The following is a 16421-nucleotide window of genomic DNA, read 5'->3' on the forward strand; positions in this document are numbered from 1 at the left end:
CCCTGCCAAGATGGGGAGGAAAGAGTTAGACAGGGGCATTTGTGCTGGGGCAGTGGCAGTGGGCACGGGAGGCAGCGGTAGGCAGTGTTCAAGAGCAGAGCAGCAGGCACAGGCCCTCGATGAGCAAGGGAGGCACTGCAGGAAGTGGTCTCAGCACCAAGGCAGGACAGAGGAGGTGCAAAGCAAGGTCAGGAAGTAAGGCCAGAGGAAGGCCAGCAAGAGGTCTGCGTACCAAATGGAGGTACAGCTGCTGAGTGCTTCCATCAGTGGGTTTCCTGAGGTGCAGGCTCCACTGCCCCTGGATGTCCTGCAATAACTTCCTGCTCGATAGCCGTCGATAGCCCTGCTGCCCACGCAGGGGTGTGTTTTTGGCCAAGGATGGCCTCCAGGGAGCCTGCAGAGAGCCCTTGGCTGCAGCCAGCTGTGAAGCCTGGCAGACTGGCAGGGGGGCCGGGAGCCTCTGCCTCTTCTGCTGCCTTTGGGCGTTGTGACTGCATTGTTGGGTGACAGCACGGTGACATCAGGAACCTGGGGCCACACCGCAGCCTCTCCTGCCAGGGGTCTGCTGGCCCAGCACCAGCGGGAGGTACAAGGCCCCTGGGGTGACAGCCCTCATGCAGCCCCTGTCATCAGGATGCCAGGGCAGCTGAGTCTCTCCTTGCGTGGCTGTGCATCTCATGTGGGTGGCTGGGAAAGCCTGCTGGGCTCCTTCCTCTGTGTTCCTGTGCACCAGGGTGGCCCTGTCACCACAGAAAGGGCAGGAGTCCAGCATCCTGGCATGGTGAAGTGGCTTCTCCCACAGCTCCACAAGCAGCCACGTAGATGATCAGAGCTGGATAGTGTACCAGCAGCTGGGCAGGGGGTATCTCCTGACAGAGGTGGGTGTGGTAGAGGTGAGGGGCAAGCTAAGTTCTTCCAGGCACCCGAGCATGGTCTTAGGTGCCATGGGTGCAGGTTCCTCTGCCTACCTGCCTGCCTCACAGCAGCAGTGCCAGGGCCCGAGCCAGTACGGTTCTCTGTCTTCAGGACAGAAGAGCAGCAAATCCAGGAAAGCAGTGCTTTCCTAAACACAAGTTCCCGTTGGGCTCAACCTCATGAAGGTCGCACAGTGGCTACTGTGGCTGTCAGCACAATACTGTGCACTGAGATTGCTGCTGCCAGGCCTCCCAGCTGCTGGTGTATGTGGTTTGAATCGCTGGTGTACAGGATTCTCCAAAATGTCGGGACCTAAGCCACATCTCTGCAGTAGACTCATGAAGCAAGCACTTTCTGACTGACCAGCTACCATCAAGTCTGTTGAAGATAGTCAACTCATGGAGCTAGGGTGTGCTTACAGGTGTGCTCACAGGTGTGCTTAGCTGTCTGGGTGAGGTGGAACTCAAGTCAGCTTTCATATTCAACTCTCTGACATTGATGTAGGTGACCAGAGATTGAGAAGCTTCTGCCCCAGCCAAGCTGGCCAAGCACACGAGGGGATTTATTTATTGTTAATGGATAAAGCCTTTTGTGAACAACATTGTCCTGGCTTCTCTCCTCCACCTCTCTTAACAGTGTCAATGAAAGGAAATGGTAGTGAGCAAGGCTCTGGAAGCAGAGAAGATTGAACCCTTTCTGGAGCTGGAGCCTGTAGGAAAGTTCTGATTTTCCAAGCATCGTGGGCAGTGCTGGGAGTGGTTGGCATAGGTGGCATTTCCTGCAGTCAGCCTCTCTACTAAAGCTAGCACTCAGCCCCCTCACGGCTCAGCAGGAGGTTCTTGGGGCCTTGCACGTGCACCACTGCCTTCTTGTGTGCATGCCACCGTGTTAGGCAGCTAGTTGCACAAGTCACCAAGAGCTGGCCAAGACCTCCTTTGGGCATGCCTGGTCTTTTTGGAGGAGACTCATCTGGATATGTGCGGGCCCATTTTGTCATTGTAGCTCTGCTATTGTCCTAGTGCAGCAAGGGCCTGCTTCTCCCTCCGAGACTGGGAGGTGGGAGCCAAAGACAGTCACATGACTGGCATGGGGGAGAGATCAGCAGCCAGGGCCCAACCCACAGCACCCACCTGAGGTGAGCGAGGCCAGCCCAGAGACGAAAGTCAGGTTCAAGCACGCATCCAGATCATCTGTCATGTTCATGGTGATGGGACAGGCAGCGAGACCCAGAGTACCTTTTTTGGTACCTCACTACCTGGCCTGTAGTGCCTAATCGCCTCACCTAGCCCCTGCCCAGCCCAGGCTGTGCCCCATGCAGGCTTCAGCAGACACCATGCTCTGGGACCTGTCGGGGGCCTCATGCGGAACAGAGGCCATGCAAGGCTGGCCTTTTCCCCTCCATCAGGATATGGAGACATGCAAAAGGATGGAGCTGGTCACGGACCACCCCACAGGTGGAATGTGCTGTCAACCCTGGAAGGGCTAGCCTGGAAGAATGACCATGGGGAAACTTCCCCACTGTGTGCATATGTAGGGAGAAGATCTGTGGGAGATCTGGCAGTGAGTCCGGGGACTGGCAGAGCACATGATTGCAGCCCCAGAGTGTGTTCTCTGCACACTGACCAAACTCCTGCCAAGGTCAGACATGCATATTCCATCTTGTCAACAATGTCGAGCTGCTTCACAGCCAGTGGCTGCTCAAGCTGAGCACAGCTGAGATAAGGAAAGAGTTCTGGCAGATTTAAGGGGTCCCTAGGGTACAATGAGTTAAATGTCACCTGGGTTTCTGATTCATACTTCCAGCAGCCTCCCATCAGGAACCCTCCCAGGCACTTTCTGGGACTCCCCAAGCAGTTTGGAGTGTAAGTCTTCTATTAAATCTATCCTGATTAAGCTCCCCTGATCCTTGAGTACCCACTCTATGCTGGTATCTGACCCTCCTTTTTCTGCCTTGTGGTCACAGCACGCAGCACAGGGAACAACCTGAGCTCTTCTCCTCTGCACTCGCCATGTCTTGGGGTCTTTCCCAGGAGCCCTGCATTTGCCCTGCAAGCACACGTCTCTGTGCTCCCACACTGCCATTCATGTGCAGCAGCTGCCTGCTGGCATTTTCACTCACTCAGGCCCTGTACTGCCCAGCCCAGCCCCTCCCCATCTGTCCCCACCTCCTCTGCTCTCTCTCCAGCCCACCCAGCAGAGCAGCTCAAGATGAGGATGACCCACTGCAGTGCCCACTCTAGGGAGCTAGAGAGCTCTGGATATGCCCGGCAGCCCAGGCACTCTGAAGAGCACAGCAGCTCCTGGGGGGCAGAGAGGTGTGTCAGCCTCCCCATCAGCTCCAGGACTGTGGTCTACTGTGGTCTAGCAGTGGCACAAGGAAATGGAGGCCAATCATTCCACTGATCCCATGTCCAGGAAATCCTTAACCTGGCTGCCTTCAGCCCTTCTGGCCAGCCCCTCTCCCCAGGACAGCATGAGAGTGCAGGCCCCAGGGCTCCTCAGGCAGCTCCAGTGACACAGCAGCCTGCCCTGAATTGACACACATAGCAACAGGTTTTCATTTATTTCTCCACACAAGCACGTGATTGCTCCTTTGCAAGGCATCCTTGCTCTGTGGAGAGCCTTTCCCCAGATCAGTGGATGCATGCTGGCCCAGTTAGCCATTCTTGCACCCCTTCCTTGGGCTCCACGCAGGACCCTGGTCTGGTGGTGCTGCTCTGCAGGGCAAGAGGACTGTGGGGTCCCAGGGTGACTCCACCTCGGCGATGCTGATCAGGGCAGAGGCTGCTGGGTGAGCATCACTGCATCTGACAACCTTCCACCCAGAATCTCCAGCTGTGGCCATGAAGGATGGATGGAGCAACCACAGGGCATTGTACATTGCTCAGGATGTGTTCAGAGGTGTCATTAGACCCAGCCCACTCCCTCTCCTCAGGGACATGTGGGGCATTCCTTGCTTTGGCCCTTTACATTTGCTTTTCTCTCCTTGGTTTTGAGAATCTCCACTCACTGCCCATCCCAGGCACACGCTGCCCCTGGAGATGCCCTGTGCTCTCTGGGTGGCTCCATATTCCCTTCCAGAAGGACGGCCATCTGTCACCAGCCCTGCAATATGTGGGACAGTCCCCAGCACACACTTCTTGACCACTCACCCTCTCCAGGGACCCTGGGAACTCTCAAGTGACAGCTAAATCCAGCCCTCATTCCCACACACATCACCCAAAAGAGATGATGCCCCTTAGCCCACGGAAAAGATAAGCACAAAAACAGGGCCTTTTTGGGTGTAATTCCCTGAGCACATTCTTGGCTCCAGCTCCGGAAAAAGACCCCATCATTCAGGCACAGTACTCAGAAGACTCTTTTTTATTACAGAGATGCTACGTGGGAGGCCAGCTCTGACACAGTGATAGGCAGATTTACAGAAGGCCTCTGTGAGAAAGACAAGGTTTCTGCCTCCAGAAATGTGGGAGGAATTCAGACATCTCTGCACAAACATGATTATCACAGACAGAACTCCCAAAGCACAAGAGCTGTGGAGATGAACTGGGAATCAGTTGTGAGGAGAGATGGTGGCAGGTTTAGTTCAGTTGGTTAGAGTGTGGTGCTGGTAACGCCAAGGTCGTGGGTTCAATCCCTATACAGGGCTATGCTGAGGGCTAGACTGGATGATCTCCAGAGGTCCCTTCCAACCTTACCATTCTATGATTACTGCTGAAGTAGTACCATGTGAATGAGTTTCCTCACTGCCTCCTGAAGCTCCTTGTTCCTCATGCTGTAGATGAGAGGATTCACTGTTGGAGGCACCACTGAGTACAGAACAGCCACCGCCAAATCTAGAACTCGGGAGGAGATGGAGGAGGGCCTTAGGTAGGCAAAGATGACAGTGCTGACAAACAGGGAGACCACAGCCAGGTGTGGGAGGCACATGGAAAAGGTTTTGCCCCGGCCCTGCTCGGAGGGGATCCTCAGCACAGCAGTGAAGACCTGCACATACGATAGCACAATGAAAACAAAGCACCCAAAGATTAAGCAGGCAGTAACCACAATAAGCCCAACTTCCCTGAGGTAGGATTCTGCGCAGGAAAGCTTGAGGATCTGGGGGATTTCACAGAAGAACTGGTCAACTGTGATGCCTTGGCAGAGTGGTAGTGAAAATGTGTTAGCAGTGTGCAGGAGAGCATTGAGAAACCCACTGGCCCAAGCAGCTGCTGCCATTTTGACACAAGCTCTGCTGTCCATGAGAATCCCGTAGTGCAGGGGTTTGCAGATGGCAACGTAGCGGTCATAGGCCATGACAGTGAGGAGAGAATACTCTGCGGAAAGTAAGAAGACAACCAGGAAGACCTGGGCAGCACATCCATAGTAGGAAATGGCCCTGGTGTTCCACAGGGAATTGGCCATGGATTTGGGGACAGAGGTGGAAATGGAGCCAAGGTCGAGGACGGCGAGATTAAGGAGAAAGAAGTACATGGGGGTGTGGAGGTGGTGGTCACAGGCTATGGCTGTGATGATGAGGCCGTTGCCCAGGAGGGCAGCCAGGCAGATGCCCAGGAAGAAGGAGAAGTGCAAGAGCTGCAGCTCCTGCGTGTCCGCAAATGCCAGGAGGAGGAACTCGTTGAGGGAGCTGCTGTTGTGCATTTGCTTCCTCTGAGCATTGGAGACTCCAAGGAAAAACAGAGAAACAGAATTTAGGACAGACTTCTCTGAGCAAAGCTTTCTCATAAAACCTCCCAAACACAAACACACATTACCTTTTCCCATCTCAGCAGCACCATCACTCAGCTCTGGTTGATTTTGCTGTGAAAAGAAGTGGCCTCTGCCCGTGGGTTCTCAAGGAATCAGTCCTGACCTACAGCACTGCATACATGGGAACAAATGTGACTAAGATTTATATACCCAGGTCTGGTCAGATTTAATTCACTGATAATTTTGAAGGGATTTCAGCAACTTCACTCCCAGGTCTAAACAATATGGGTTCATGAATAGTTTTAAGGCTTTTCTGATTTCCTTCTGTTGACCCTGTGACACCAGAGGAAGCTTCATGGAGATAGAAATCCCCAACATTACTACTGCACTCAGAGTGACCAGCTGTGATTCTAGAGGGGGGAAAACACTCGCTCTGGTGTTAGTGCAGAGGGAGGAGCACTGGCCTGTCCACCTGCCTTATTCTCAGATGCGCTGTGCTCCCCTCTCCGAGGTGAAGCACAGTTGCAAAAAGTTTCTATTTCATGTCACCAAAAAAGAAATGGCACTGCGGAGAGCAGAGAAATCCACTTCCAAAGTGCCCATCAGCACTCCTTAGGAGGGTATGTGGGGGGGGGTCCCAGCCCGGGAGGGGTCCCAGCCCTCCCCTTCTGGCCAGCAACACATTGGGCTCCTTCCAGCTGCCTACAGCCAGCCTCCCAGCAGCATTTCCATGTTCTCAGTATCTAGGTGACTTCTCCCTGGGGCAGCTGGGTTACACCCAGCTGCAAAGAGAGAGCTGTGCCCTTCTGGAGGGCAGCATGCAGCCCAGCCAGACACCCCAGGGAAATGGCTGAATGTCTTAAGGATGCTGAGGGTGTTCGGAAGAGAGAGTTGGCTCATTCCTGGGCAACTGCATTGTCCAGAGCCCCACAGGTTAGAGGGAGATTTGGGTACCTCATTCTCAAAGACACGTCTGCATGGTAGGACCACATGGCTGGTGTCAGCCATGCATCAACCCCCTCCCGCCTCCCCCTCCCCCCCCCCCGCCATGCTTAGAGAGCCCAAGGGGAAGGACAAGGGCAGAATGGGCAGGTAGGAAATGGAACAATGTCATGATATTTGTGCCAAGGGAGGCAGGGACAGGGAGGGATAGAGACACACTCAGGAGTGTTTCCTGTCCTCAGTGTCTGGCTGCTGAGGAAATGACTCATGCCCTGGACTCCACAACCTTGAGAGAAGAGGGCTGTATTGGGTGGGAGAGGAGAGGAGTCACTGGAGTTGATAGTTTCCTCTCAAAGTTTGGCAATGACATCCCTCTCAGTGTCACTGTCCTGGAGCCTCTCCCACCTTTTAAACCTGACACATTCAGTCCCATTTCACCCCACCCAAACAGAAAATAACTGAAAGCACCAACTCATGAAAGCACCTTCTCTTTCAGCTCTCCCCTGCCTTGGCATTCCTGGTGAAAGGTCACCTCTGGATATGTCCCCCAGCCCTGACACATGCAGCAGCCTCTCCATGGGACAAAGTACCTGCCCTGCCAGGGGTCCCTCCTTACACCCTGAGCTTTCACCTTGCAGCATTGTGTGGAGCTCCCCAGGCAGGCTGAGTGCTGACCCTCGCAGGCAGCAGAATCACTGCCCCAGGCACACAGCACCCTGGAGCGCATAGAGTCTGCTCTGGAGTAGTCCATGACCACCTGAGTGCACAACCAGGCTTCACACCCCTACAGCCATCCCTCCAAGAAAGGAGCAGGATGACATGTCCCTCTAATCATGTGGCAGGGAATCTTTGCTCTGAAGTTTCTCCTGATCCTCCACATTCATGGGATGGGATGGGCTTAGAAGACTCCTCCAGGAAACACAGCAGCATTGCCCTGGAGCCAGAGACTTACCATGCAAAAGGCTGTGAAGATTTCCTCCAGAAGGAGCTCTCCTCTGGCCTCTCACTCCACACTGCCTTTCACTTCTGTCTTCTCTCATCTCATCTCCTCAGCAGCAGCAGGCAGTGCCCAGAGTCCTGCTGCTCTTTGCAGAGGAGCTGCCTTGGGACACAGCCATCTCTCAGCAGTGCTGCCAGGTTGCCATGAGCAACCTCTGTCCCAAAACTGGCCTCAGCTCAGGAGCACAGGAACAGCTGAAGGAAGCAGTTGTTCTGTCCCTTGTGCTCCCTCCTCCTGGGAGATGTTCCCTCAAGCAGACTAAAATAGTCACCTGTTTTCCCTTTCCAAAGAGTGCAGAGAGACTGATTCCAACATTGCCATTTATTTCATCAGAGGATGGCTGTCTATGATAAGTGGAAATGTCCTCATCTGGAAGCTCCTAGTCCCATCTCCTAACTAGGCACGACACCCAGACAGGGACAAGAAGAGAGTTTACTGACACATGGTTCAGTCAATCTCGGCATCACGTCCTGGTTTAGAAGACCCTGGGTTGCATTTAGATTCAGATCCCCCTATGCCCACTGTGACCTCCACAAACACACAGGAGGTAGGATTCCCCCTGCCAAAACTGAAGGGAGCACAGCACAGAGGTCTGCATGCGAGCTCCTCGTCTAAGCTCCCGTTCTAATCACTGGAGATGGAGGCTGGGAGTCAGTTGCTCACACACAAAGACTCGATGACAGTAGAAGAGACATCGGTTATCCCAGGCACGTACCAGTGTCTGCTTGCTCTGATGGAGTGACTGGGAACCCTGAATCCTCCTAGAACATCAGGTGGGGGCCAGGTGGTGAATTTATTGGTTATCTGAAATGATACAATGAAGCTGAGGCAAATGAAAATTCCCGTGTTACAAACAGCAGTTCTAGTCCAGTTCAGACACGTGATTTAATGACACAGAAATAGGCTGGCAGGGCTATTTCAAATTGCAGGGGTGTCCAGCACAACCACCTGTCTCTAGCAGATCCACCCTGGGACCTAAAGGAAAACCATGCCCCTTTGGAGTGATTGCTGGGCAAGTGCCCCAGGGCATCTCAGGTTTCATATATGTGCCCAAACAAATGAATAGCAACACTGGGGACTGGGCTAATGAGGACCTAAGAGTGGAGGTATCACAGGTTGCCCAGGCTCTCAGACTTCTTCAGTGACATTTTGTCCTGCATGGAGATTGGTTCAAACATGTCACCAGCCCTTAGGGGTAATACAGTCAGCTTGGGAAGCCAACCCCACTCCTGCGATTCCTGCATGGCCCAGCTGTGTTTCTCCCTGGCCTTGGGCACTGCAGGGTTTGCTCTCTTAATGGGAACCTCCTTTCACCATTACATTACCACCTGATATCCATGCCAGTAAGCCACCACTTGCACTCAAAGCCTTTGCATACATAAGGTCTTTGGTAACACGTGACAAATCTTTGGTCACCACTACAACGAGGTGCTGAAGCCAGAATGTATGCAAACACACACAGCCTGGGGTGCAGGCAGGAGCAATGTACAAGCTGTCACAAGATCATCACCTGGCTGGAATAACAGAGATGTGGTGGGATCGCTCGCCTGACTGGAGTCCTTCAATGGCAGGTACAAGTTCTTCAGGAGGGACCATCGCAGAAGATGAGGAGGGGGATGCCCTACGTGTGAAGGGATAGCTTGGATGTAGGGAGCTCTTCCATGGGATGGACCAAGAGAGGCAGCTCTGCAGGGCAGAAGAGCTCAGGAAAACCAGCAGATCATTAAGGGACACATCTGTCAAGAACAAGAATGCTCCATAACGAACAGTTTGTAAAATTGGTGGACATCTCTGGACTCTGGTTTGGCTAAAAAGCGAGCTCACACACGAGCTCCAGGGTTATAAGGCAGCATATGGAAAGGGGAAGAAGGCAGAGGCTGCAAAGGAGGAATTTGGAAACAATGTCCAGCAAAGTCGGCATGGCACTAAGACAGTCAAAGCTCCTCTGGGACAGACACCTGCAGGGGACTTGAAGGACAGAAAGAAGAGCTGCTACTGCTGTAATCATAGCAAAAAAATATATATATATATAAAAGGAAATGTTGGCCCACTGCTGAATGGGGCAGAGATTTCCAGTAAAAGCAGATGTAGATTGGTCTACGGAAGTCAGGTCCTTCCTGGCTTCAGCCTTCACCAGCAAGACCTTCTGAGCTGTTGTGCCCAGAGTCAGGACTCCTGAGGAGAAAACCAACGAACAGGGCCTAAGTCTCTAGAACTCAGCCTACAGAGACCTATGGCATTGGAAAGCTGGCATCCATGGACAGGGAGAGAGTCGACTGCGAGGACAGCAAGGCTGTTCTCCAGCATCTTGTAAAGATTGTGGCGATCAGGGAAGGTCCTAATGAGTAGAGAAAGGAATGTGTTGTGCTCATCTTCAAAAAATGGCCACAAGGACAAACCAGGGAGAACAGGCCTTTCAAACTCACTCTGGAGAAGAGTGTGTCATAGAGCCAGCCTCTCCAATTACATGTCTAGGCAGGAGAAGAAGGTGCCTGGGAAGAGTCTGCATGGGTTTACTGAAGGTAAATCATTCCTGACCAACCTGATTGCCTTCTGTGATAAAAGACTTGTACATGTGGAGAAGAGGAGAGTAGTGGATATCCAGAAGACATTCAGATGGGCAAAAGGCTGTTTGGATGATCAAGCTCCGAGCATTTTCAGGAGTGAGTCATGCTTTGTACAGTTGGGGTCTGCAGGGATATAACCTGCATCCTTCCCTGTTTAAAAGCCTTATCAGTGGGGCAGAACAACACTGCATCAGGACAGGCAGAGCCCTCACTGGCAGAGGACTGATCCTGAGAAGGGCCTGGATGTTACAAAGGATGCCATAGGAGCCTGTGGTGCATGCTCACCACAAACGAGGCCAGCTATACACAAGACTGCGTTAGGAAGAGCATGGCCTCCCAGAGAAGGGCGGGTCTTATCCTGCTCGATTCAGCACTAGTGTGGCCACGTCTGGAACAGTGTGTCTCAGTGAGGGCTTCCCAGGGCTGGGAGAATGGGTACTAACTGGCGATGGTCCAGAGGAGGTCTATCCAGATAGGACTGGGGTCCTCAAGCACATGGCCTTTATGGAGAGGCTGAGGTCCTGGGCTAATTTAGCCTGTTGAGGTAGAGGCTAAGGTCAGTAGAGTACTGTACTGACCTTAGTATACCTCTTGTGACTGGAATGTCACCATAGACAGCTACGCGCTTTTTAGGAAAGGCAGGTCAGGAAGGCGAGGTGGTGGAGTTGCTCTTTATATGAGGGAGCAACGGGAATGTATAGGGGTGGAGGAGGATGAGGTCAAGAGCTTATGGGTGAGGATTAAATGGCAGGCTAACATGGAGGGCACTGTTATGGGTGTTTACTGTATAGCCACTTGATCAGGAAGAGGAAGTCGATGAGGCTTTCTACAGACAACTGGAAGTAGCTTCCTGATCGCAGGCCCTGGTTCTCCTGGGGGACTTCAACCACCCTGACATGTGCTGGAAGGACAACACAGAGAGGCAGAAACAGTCCAGGAGGCCTCTGCAGAGCATCAATGATCACTTCTCCTCAGTGGCTCCTCCACCACCCGTGTCAAGGAGTGTCCTGCTGGACCTTGTCCTAACCAACAAAGAAGAATTGGTTGGAGACATGACGGTTGGGGGCAGCATTGGCTGCAGTGACCATGAGATGGTGGAGTTCAGGATCCTGCATGGAAGAAGTAAGGTAAGAAGCAGGATTGGAACCCTGGACTTCAGGAGAGCAGACTTTTTCTCTTCAGAGACCTAATTGGAGGAATCCCAGAGGTTAGTGCTCTAGAAGGAAGGGGAGTCCAAGAGAGCTGGCTAGTATTCAAGCATCCCTTCCTCCAAGCCCAAGAGCGGTGCATCCCAAGGAGAAAGTAGGCCAGCAAAGGAGGCAGGAGACCTGCATGGATGGGCAAGGAGCTCCTGGCAATACTCAAACAGAACAAGACAGTACACAGAATGTGGAAAATAAGGACAAGCCACCTGGCAGGAATATAGGAACGTCATCATAGTATGCAGGGATGTGACGAGGAAGGCTAAGGCCAATTTGGAATTCAACCTAGCAAGGGATTCAGGACAACAAGAAGGGCTTCTTCAAATACATCAGCAGCAAGAGGAAGACTGGGGAAAATCGGGCCCCACTGCTGAATGGAGTGGGAGCCCTAGTGACAGAGGACACAGAGAAGGCAGAGTTACTGAATGCCTTCTTTGCATCAGTCTGCTGAGCCCTCAGGACTCCCAGATCCTGGAGATAAGAGAGGAAGTCTGGAAAAAGGAAGACTCTCCCTTGGTCAGGGAGGATCATGTTAGAGGTCTTTTAGGCAGGCTTGAAATCCACTAATCCATGGGCTCTGATGGGATGCACCCATGAGTACTGAGGGAGCTCAGTTATTCATCAGCCTATATATCAGCCTAGTTATTGCTAGGCCGCTCTCCATCATCATTGAATGGTCATGGAGAACTGGAGAGGTGCCTGAGGACTGGAAGAAACCAATGTCACTCCAGGATTCAAGAAGGGCAAGAAGGAAGACCCAGGAAACTACAGGCCAGTCAGCCTCACCTCCATCCCTGGAAAGGTGATGGAACAGCTCATTCTGGATGTCACGTCCAAGCACACAGAGGAGGAGAAGGTGACCAGGAGTAGTCAGCATGGATTCACCAAGGGGAAATCCTGCTTAATCAATCTGGTGGCCTTCTATAATGGACTTACTTACTGGGGAGATGAGGGGAGAGCAGTGAATGCTGTCTATCTTGACTTCAGCAAGGCTTTTGACACTGTCTCCCAGAACATCCGCAGTAAACTCAGAAGGGCAGGCTGGATGAGCAGACAATGAGGTGGATTGAGAACTGACTGAAAGACAGAGCTCAGAGGATTGTCATCAGTGGTACAAAGTCTAGTTGGAGGCCTGTACTATAGCTAATGGTGTCACCGAGGTCTCAGTACTGGGTCCCGTCTTGTTCAGTTTGTTCATCAATGACCTAGATGAAGGGACAGAGTTCATCCTCAGTGGGTTTGCTGGTGCTACCAAGCTGGAAGAGTGGCTGGGACACCTGACTACTGTGCTGCCATACAGAGAGACCTGGACAGGCTGGAGAGTTGGGCAGAGAGGAACCTCATGAGGTTCAACAAGGGCAAGTGCAGGGTCCCGCACCTGGGGAGGAATAACCCCATGCACCAGCACAGACTCGGGGCTGAGCTGCCAGAAAGTAGCTCTGCAGAGAAGGACCTGGGAGTGCTAGTGGACGACAAGTTGACCATGAGCCAGCAATGTGCCCTTGTGGCCAAGAAGTCCAATGGCCTCCTGAGGCGCATTAGGAAGAGTGTCCCAAATCTGCATTCTTCTACCCAGTGTGCAAGCAACTAATAGACACACTGGGTCGAGATACTTATTTCATTTCTGCACAGAGATGGATACTATGTGGTAGATCCGCAAAGTTAGCACACCTTCTCCTTTTCTCGTTCTTTATTTATAAACAGTCAGTATATGAATGAAGTACATACAAGTATAAATAAATGTATATATAAGGGATCTCATAGCACAAAGCGCAGCCATTGGTCTAGCACTGGCCGATCAGTCAAGGCTGCACAAGTGACCCTACAACAACAAAGAGCAGCCACATGACTACCATGGACCTGTCAAGCCCTGAGGAACAACTGACCCAGCAGCACAGCCAGCAGCAGTGGCCATAGCACTGCCCTGGGAGAAAGTGAGGCAGAAGTGACCTCACAACCACACACATCAACCACATGACCAGCACTGTCCTATCAGGCACTGGGGCACAAAGGACCTCAAAACTACCACCAACAGCCCTGTCGCCAGCACTGGGTGATCAGGCACTGAGGCACAAGCGACCTTGTATAAGAAACAGCAACAGCATGACCATCACAGGCACAAACAGCAGTCACGTGTCTCCTTGTTGCCTGCCATTTACAGGTGCACAGGTGGCTTTACACTGTGTATCAAAAGACTTTGCTTGCTGCTTGCAGATCCTGTTCTGAGGAAGTAGTGACTTCACAGTCTTCATCAAAGCCGCGTGCCACCAGCTGGCCTATCAGATCGTAAGGCAAGTGTGACCTCACAAGCAGAAACAGAAGCCACATTCCTACTACTGGCCGCTCACATAAGGAACAAAGGTGACCTCACACTCGGCAATGAAGGCATGGGCTTGCTGCTGAGGCACACCAACGTCAGAAGCACAAACAGCGCTGATCTCCATACCACTGCTCTATCAGGTGCTCGTGCAGAAGTCAGCTCCGAATCAGAAACAGCAGCAAGGGCTCAGTTTTTTCAGCAACAACGACCTCAGATTCTGCATTGAAGCCATGTGCTTGCTGCTGGCCGATCAGGCACTGAGGCACAAGTGACCTCACAGGCACAAAAGCAGAAATGTGCTTGATGCTGTTCCTTGAAGCAAAAGTCACCTCTCCAAAACAAAAACAACAAGGTGGCTGCTGGTGGCCTAGCCAATACTGAGGCCCAATAACTTCACAAACACAACCATCAGCAATATGCATTGAGCTGGAGTGTCACCTACTGAGGCAGAAGTGACCTCACAGGCAGCCATGAAGCCACAGATCTGTTCCTGCTCTGTTGGGGACTCAGGCACGATTGACTTAACCAGGCACAAACAGCAGCCATGTCCATGCTGATCACCAATCACATACTGATGCACAACTGACCACAAAAGCACAAACACAGCAATGGGCCTGCTCCTCATTTGTGAGACACTGAGCTACGACGGACCTCAGCAGGTTCACACAAAGCCAGGTTGGTTTTGTGGGTTGGTGCCCATTTTTCCTAGAAGACTGTTGGTGCCTTATACGATGAGTCAAAGTCCCTTATAATAAATGCCAGCATCTCTTGACTGCCTTTGTCTGGGTGCCCCAAAGCCTTTGTAGCTTAAATTGAGGAAATCTCATAGCCCTTGGGGTCCTGGCTCTGCGAGAGCTGAAGATGTGCCCAGAGCTAGGTTGCCCATGGCACCCAGCCCTCAGTGCTCTCTGAACCCAGCTGTGGGGCCTCATCTCGTGCTGCAAAGCTTGTGCAGCGAAGATAGCTGGCACACCAGCAGACCTCCAGCCTGAGGGTGTCTCATTACTTGGGCCTCGCTTCAAAGCCTCTGCCCCCTTTTCCCCTTCACAAGGTCTCCTTGTCCAAGTAACTAAAGGAAAGGAACCAAGGTTATTTTGAGCTCAGGAGGCCTTCAGGACTCTCCAATATTTCTACATTGTATCTCTAACTTTTTTATTCCTAAACAAAATCCCTATCCCTCCATCCCTAGGTGCAGGTTCCTGAAGGGATGAAGGTGGAACGCAGCAGCCTGCTCTGCTAAAGAAAACAGGCTTTTCCCCTCTGAAAACAGCAACACTGTCAAAGGAGCCAGCTCTGTTCCTGCTCTTGTGCTGATCATTTGCACATGCCTTGTGAGCCTAGAGTGCCTTGGCCACCCTTGGGTGTGAGTGCAAGAGCTTCCCTGCGTGGGCTGAGGTGGCAAGGGAAGGCAGTGTGCAAATGATGAATGTACTGCACGCAGTACCAATGCCAGGCATGTGTTTGTGCTTCTGAGGTCCCTTGTGCCCCAGTGCCTGACAGGGCAATGCTGGGCCTCTGGCTGCTGTTTGTGCTTGTGAGGCCACTTGTGCCTCAGGGCCTGATAGGCCGCTCCCAGGCAGGCAGCTGCTGTTTGTGCTTAGGAGGTCCCTTCTGCCTGAGGACCAGAGAGGCCAGCAGTAGGCCCATGGATGCTGTTTGCTGGTGTGAGGTCGCTTGTGAACCGGTGCCTGCTAGGCCAGTGCTGGTCATGTGGCTTTTTTGTGCTTGTGAGTGAGGTCAGATCTCCATGAGTCCCTGATAGGCCAGTGTCATGGCTGTGGCTGCTGCTAGTGGATATGAGGTCACTTGTGCCTCAGTGCCTCACAGGCCAGCTACGGTTATGCGGCTGTTGTTTGTGAGGTCAGGCCTGCACCAGTGCTGGATAGGACAGTCCTGGTCATGTGGTTGATGTTAACTGTAGTGAGGTCCCTTGTGCACCAGTGACTTGCAGGATTATGCTAGGCCCATGGGTTGTGTTTGTGTTTCTGAGGTCAGTTCTGCCTCAGTCCCCGACGGGGCAATGCTCGGCCCCTGGCTGCTCGTTGTGGTTGTGAGGTGACTTGCGCACCAGGGACTTACAGGCATGCACTAGGTCCATGGCTGCGTTTGTGCTTGTGAGGTCGCTTCTGCCTCAGTCCCTGACAGGGTAATGCCAGGCCTACAGGTGCTGCTTGTGTTTGCGAGGTCACTTCTGCCTGAGGCCCTCAGAGGCCAGTGGTAGGCCCCTGGCTGGTGTCTCTGGTTGAGAGGTGGCTTCTGCACCAGCGCCTGATGAGCCAGTGCCCGGCACCTGTCTGCTTTTTGTGGTAGTGAGGTCAGTTCTGCCTCCGTCCTTCCTCGGACCATGCTAAGCCCCTGGCTGGTATCTGTGGCTGTGAGGTCACTTGTGCCTGTGGCCTTTGTTGCCACTGTTATGGACATTGCTGCTGCTTGTGGTTGTGAGGTCCTTGTACCTCACTGCCTGATAGGCTGGCGCTGGTCATGTGACTGCTGTTAGTTGTTGTGAAGTCATTTGTGCCTCATTGCCTGATTGGTCAGTGCTGGTCATGTGTTTCCTGTTGGTGGTTGGAGGTCTCTTGTGCCTCAGTGCCTGATATACTGGTGTTGGTGATGTGGCTGCTCTTTGTGGTTGTGAGGTCATGTGTGCCTCAGTGCCTGATAGGCCCGTGGTGGTCATGTGTTTGCTGTTTGGGTACTATGACATCACGTGTGCAGCAGTGTCTGATAGTCCAGCACTGTCACATGCTTCTGCCTGTGCTTGTGAGGTCACTTGAGCCTCAGGGCCTCAT

The sequence above is a fragment of the Rhea pennata genome, unplaced genomic scaffold (assembly GCF_028389875.1).
Source record: "Rhea pennata isolate bPtePen1 unplaced genomic scaffold, bPtePen1.pri scaffold_32, whole genome shotgun sequence".
Taxonomy (NCBI): Eukaryota; Metazoa; Chordata; class Aves; order Rheiformes; family Rheidae; genus Rhea; species Rhea pennata.